The sequence below is a fragment of the Triticum urartu genome, chromosome 5 (assembly GCF_003073215.2).
Source record: "Triticum urartu cultivar G1812 chromosome 5, Tu2.1, whole genome shotgun sequence".
NCBI classification, from domain to species: Eukaryota; Viridiplantae; Streptophyta; class Magnoliopsida; order Poales; family Poaceae; genus Triticum; species Triticum urartu.
Genome location: NC_053026.1, coordinates 339899108 through 339904960, shown reverse-complemented (window position 1 = coordinate 339904960; position 5853 = coordinate 339899108).

The following is a 5853-nucleotide window of genomic DNA, read 5'->3' as shown; positions in this document are numbered from 1 at the left end:
TTAATGTAGGCATTTGAATGCGGCGAGGAGGCTTGTTCAGCTGGGCGTGCAGCAGGCGGCACCCTCGGCCAGTGCACCGCTTCAATGGCCAGACGCAGTGAGAGATTGCGTCCGCCCTGTGCCGCCTTGACCGTGGACCTTAGTACACTGGCGTTTGATTCATAGGATTGAATCCTATAGGAATTTTTACTAGTATGAAATCATGTGTGCTATTACTACATTTCATTGGAAATCTAGAATCCGCTCCAACTTTTTTTTCACTTCCTTTGTTTCTCCTGTGGCATCAAACACTCAGTGCTAATCATATGGGATTCAAGTGGACATGCCACTCGAATCCCTTATTTTTCCTATTCCCGCGTTTTAAGAACCCTTGTAGTATGAATCAAAGAAAAGAAACGGAGGGAATACTTGCTCTAAATGATGTGCCACCACAATAGATCTAGCAGCCGGCTATACTAGTGAGTAGGTGACCATGCACTTGGCTCTTCGCCTCTTCCGGAAGTCGAACAATCATGATGTTACTACAGTACTATACACTTCTGCAATCTGACACCAAATGAACTGTTGCACGTCCACCGCCTATATAACTGCACTATTGTAAAGCAAGCTTCTCCTCGTTCTGCGAGTTTACGGGACACATCAAAGTAGTGTGGTCTCCAAAAAGGGCCGACCATGTCCATGGCTACCATCCCGTGCTCCGTCATTGAGTGCATGCATGATTCACGTTCCATTGAATAAAATATGTTGCTTTGTAGGATCGAAAGTATGTCTAGAGGGGGGGGTGATTAAACTACTTGACAAAATAAAAATCTAGCCTTTTCCCAATTTTAAGTCTTGGTAGATTTTAGCAACTTAGCAATAGTCAAGTAAACAACCTACACATGCAAGTCTAAGAGTATAGCAACGGAATGTAAAACAATTGCATATGAAGGTAAAGGGAGGAGTTTGGAGGGAGCAAACGTACTGTAGACACGGAGATTTTTGGCATGGTTCCGATAGGTGTTGCTATCGTACATCCACATTGATGGAGACTTCAACCCATGAAGGGTAACGGTTGCGCGAGTCCATGGAGGGCTCCACCCACGAAGGATCCACGAAGAAGCAACCTTGTCTATCCCACCATGGCCATCACCCACGAAGGACTTGCCTCACTAGGGTAGATCTTCACGAAGTAGGCGATCTCCTTGCCTGTACAAACTCCTTGGTTCAACTCCACAATCTTCACGGAGGCTCCCAAGTGACACCTAGCCAATCTAGGAGACACCACTCTCCAAAAGGTAATAGATGGTGTGTTGATGATGAACTCCTTGCTCTTGTGCTTCAAATGATAGTCTCCCCAACACTCAGCTCTCTCTCATAGGATTGGATTTGGTGGAAAGAGGGTTTGAGTGGAAAGCAACTTGGGGACGGCTAGAGATCAAGATTTATGTGGTTTATCATAGTTTTCATAACTAGAGTTGTCAACAAGTAAATCATCATCACCTAGCAAATCATCTTCATTACTATTGAAATCAACATACTCGGGGTGTGATACCTTTGGGCCTTTAGCCATGAAGCATCTTCCAATTCCTTCATTTAGTGAGTCAAATATGTCGTAGGAGTTTGTTGACACAAGCGCCAGACCGACAACACCTTCATCTTGAGTGTATTCGGAGTCGGAGTAGTAACTTCTTTCGGAGTGATTGTCGGAGTCGGAGCCGGATACCCATTCACCAACATGAGCTTGATGTCTTCGTTTTGTGTAGCTCCTAGATGATTTGTCCTTTCTTTCTGAATCCTTGCTTCTCCGTGATGTTCTTCGTTCATAACGGTCATCTCTACTCCTTCTCGCTCTATGTGGTGATTCTTCTCTTCTACTTCTTCTTTTGGGAGAATCTTCTCTCCTTTTGTAGGGAGCCGTACACTCATTGGAGTAGTGTCCGGGTCTTCCACAATTGTAGCAATTACGTTCATGACTTGAAGATATTTTGTCATTGTAGGACCTTGACTTGGACCTTATTTCCTTGCTTCTACTCTTGTAGAACTTGTTAAAGTTCTTCGCCATTAGGCTCAATTCTTCATTGAAGGTTTGTTTTTCACTTGATGATGTGGGAGCATCACATGAGGCTTTGTAAGCACCACTTGACTTGTTGTGGAGCTCTTCCTTATCCTTAAGTGACATCTCATGAGCAACAATTCTTCCAATGACTTCCGTTGGCTTGAGATCTTTGTAATTGGGCATCATTTGGATCAATGTGCACACGGTATCATATTTTCCATCCAAGGCTCTTAGGATCTTCTTGATGATGAATCTCTAGGTCATCTCTTTACTTCCTAAGCCGATAATCTCATTTGTGATGAGAGCAAGCCTAGACTACATTTCAGCGACACCTTCACCATCCTTCATTTTGAACTTGTCAAGTTGACTTTGAAGCACATCCAATTTGGATTCCTTGACGGAGTTGGTACCTTCGTGCATATGAATAAAAGTATCCCAAATTTCCTTTGCATTCTCAAGACGGCTGATTTTGTTGAATTCTTCGGGGCACAATCCGTTGAAGAGAATATCACAACCTTGAGCATTGTATTGCAAACTCTTTAACTCTTCCGCGGTAGCTTTACGGTTCGGTTCTCTCCCATCAAAGAATTCACCTTGCAAGCCAATACATACAATAGGCCAAACAGCGGGGTTATGTCCAAGAATATGCATTTTCATCTTATGCTTCCAACTAGCAAAATTGGTACCATCAAAGTAAGGACCTCTGCGGTGGTAATTTCCCTCGCTAGACGCCGTACTCTCCTAGGTTGTGAAACCAAGGCTATGATCACCAAAAGTTATGGAAATCAAAGCAAATGGAGACCAAAGCTCTGATACTACTTGTAGGATCGAAAGTATGTCTAGACGGGGGGGGGGGTGATTAGACTACATGACAAAATAAAAATCTAGCCTTTTCCCAATTTTAAGTCTTGGCAGATTTTAGCAACTTAGCAATAGTCAAGTAAACAACCTACACATGCAAGTCTAAGAGTATAGCAGTGGAATGTAAAACAATTGCATATGAAGGTAAAGGGAGGAGTTTGGAGGGAGCAAACGCAATGTAGACACAGAGATTTTCGACGTAGTTCCAATAGGTGGTGCTATCGTACATCCACGTTGAGGGAGACTTCAACCCACGAAGGGTAATGGTTGCGCGAGTCCACGGAGGGTCCCACCCATGAAGGGTCCACAAAGAAGCAACCTTGTCTATCCCACCATGGCCATGGCCCACGAAGGACTTGCCTCACTAGGGTAGATCTTCATGAAGTAGGCGATCTCCTTGCCCGTACAAACTCCTTGGTTCAACTCCAAAATCTTGACGGAGGCTCCCAAGTGACACCTAGCCAATCTAGGAGACACCACTCTCCAAAAGGTAATAGATGGTGTGTTGATGATGAACTCCTTGCTCTTGTGCTTCAAATGATAGTCTCCCAAACACTCAGCTCTCTCTCATAGGATTGGATTTGGTGGAAAGAGGGTTTGTGTGGAAAGCAACTTGGGGAAGGGTGGAGATCAAGATTTATGTGGTTGGAATGGAATATCTTGACCTGAACACAAGTGTAGGTGGTTCTCTCTCAAAAAATATATGTTGGAAGTGTAGGCATCTTCTGATGGCTCTCTCCATGAATGAAGAGTGGGTAGTAGGGTATATATAGCCTCCACACAAAATCTAACCGTTACACATAAATCACCGAGCTTGGTGGGACCGAATAGTGAAACTCGGTCAGGCCGATTTAGTTCAAAATGTGAACGTTAGGATTTTCGGTGGGACCGACATGTCAACTCTGTGGGACCGCTTCCATTAGGGTTAGGGCATAACGTAATCTCGGTGAGACCGATTACACAAACTCGGTGGGACTGATTTTGGTAATAGGAAAACATAGAGTTGGTCAGGCAAACTCAGTGGGACCGATTCGCTCATCTCGGTTAGACCGAAACGTTGCAAAGGGGAAACAGAGAGTTTGCATTGCAATCTTGGTGGGACCGATTGCTCACCTCGGTTGGACTGAAACGTTACGAAGGGAAACATAGAGGTTGCAATCCCATCTCGGTGAGACCGAGATCCCTATCAGTGAGACCGAAATGACTAGGGTTTGTGGCAGTGGCTATGTCAAGTGAACTCGGTGGCGTCTTGTAGGAAAATTCGGTGGGGCCGAGTTTGACTTTTGGTTTGGGACATATGTGGATATGAGAAAGTAGTTGAGGGTTTTGGAGCATATCACTAAGCATTTTGAGCAAGTAACTCATTAAGAAACACCTCACCCCCTTTTTATAGTATTGGCTTTTCCTATGGACTCAATGTGATCTTGGATCACTAAAAGTAAAATGTAGCGTCCTGAGCTTGAGCCAACATGTGTTCTTAGTATTTTGAGGGGTCCACTTTCTAATCCATGCCATGCCAAAAACATTGGGCTTTCCTGAAATATTTATCTTGAAATAGCATTAGCTCAATGGGCTATATGTTGTTAGGAATTACCAAAACCACCCAGGGATAGTTGCACTTTCAATCTCCCCCTTTTTTGGTAATTGATGACAACATATAGATCAAAGCTTCGACAGATGATAATAAGATTGTAAAACATCGTCGCTTTGAGAAGTATGTGATAAGCAAGAGCTCCCCCTAAATTTGTGCATTATTTAAAATTTGCTTCTGAATGCAAATGCATAATTGATTAGGATCATGGGTTACTCTTCCATGTCACATACATCTTGGTGGAGCGCTCAAAATGATAGAAATTAAAAGCATGCACTCATCACCAAGCAAGTGAATGATCATATATGGATATAAAAGATAGTATCATCTAAACAAGCATTAAGGTAGAAAATGATCAATCACATGATCACACAAGTATCTCACACAAGTACATAAAGTATCTCACACAATAAAAAGTTCAACCAAAGGCAAAGACACAAAACACTCTCTCGAAGCCTATGATCTATACATATTTCTCCCCCTATGGCAACAAGTTACCAAAAAGTTCAAATATGCATAGTGCTATGCATCTCTCAGGCTTGGTCTTCGTGAGGTGGTGTAGAGAGACCTCCAAGGACGAAGGCATCTGTTGATGTAGTTGGAGCTGGTGGAGTGGCTGCTCGAGGTGGCACTGGAGCTGTAGCTGCTGGTGGTGATGCTGTAGCTCTACAATTTGTCACTGGCACGGCAGCAGACCTCTGAATCCTTGGCACTTGCTGAAATGCATCTGTGGTTGCCTTGCCTCTCTTCTCTTCTGCTTCCTCCTGAAGCTGCTCAACTGTTGTTTGAATCTCAGTTACCTTCAGATCAAGATCATAAAATTCAGTCTCTATGATCCTCTCCAAGCTCTCCTGGTTTTGAGTCAGGGTGGCCAAGCCCTTCTCGATCCTCGGTGTAGACTGGATCAGATATGCAAGTTGATCTTGCTTGCTCTTCAGGAAAACCTGAGATGCCTCTTCAACACTTGGCATCTTGGCAGCTTTCTCAGCCTTTGGATTGGCTCTTTTCTCCTGTGCTTGAACTGATGATGGTTCCTCCTCATTCATCACAACAATATTATCTTCAAAATCAGGATAAAGGGGTAGATGCTCCTTATCCAGCAGATATGTTCCTGTGCCCATCTTGGAGTTGATGAGCTCCTGAATGTGTGGAGCATACCGACAGCTTTTCTTCTGGTTAGTAGTAGTCCTCTTGATTGTCTCTAAAATCAGACTCATGACCGTGAACTTCTGAGGGACATCAAAAAGCTGTAGCAGATTCATAGAGTGCCCTCTGATCATCTTGTGATCTCCTGACTTGGGTAGCAGAGTGCGCCTTAGGATCCAGTTGATAGTAGGCAGACCAGACAACAAGAAATGTACAG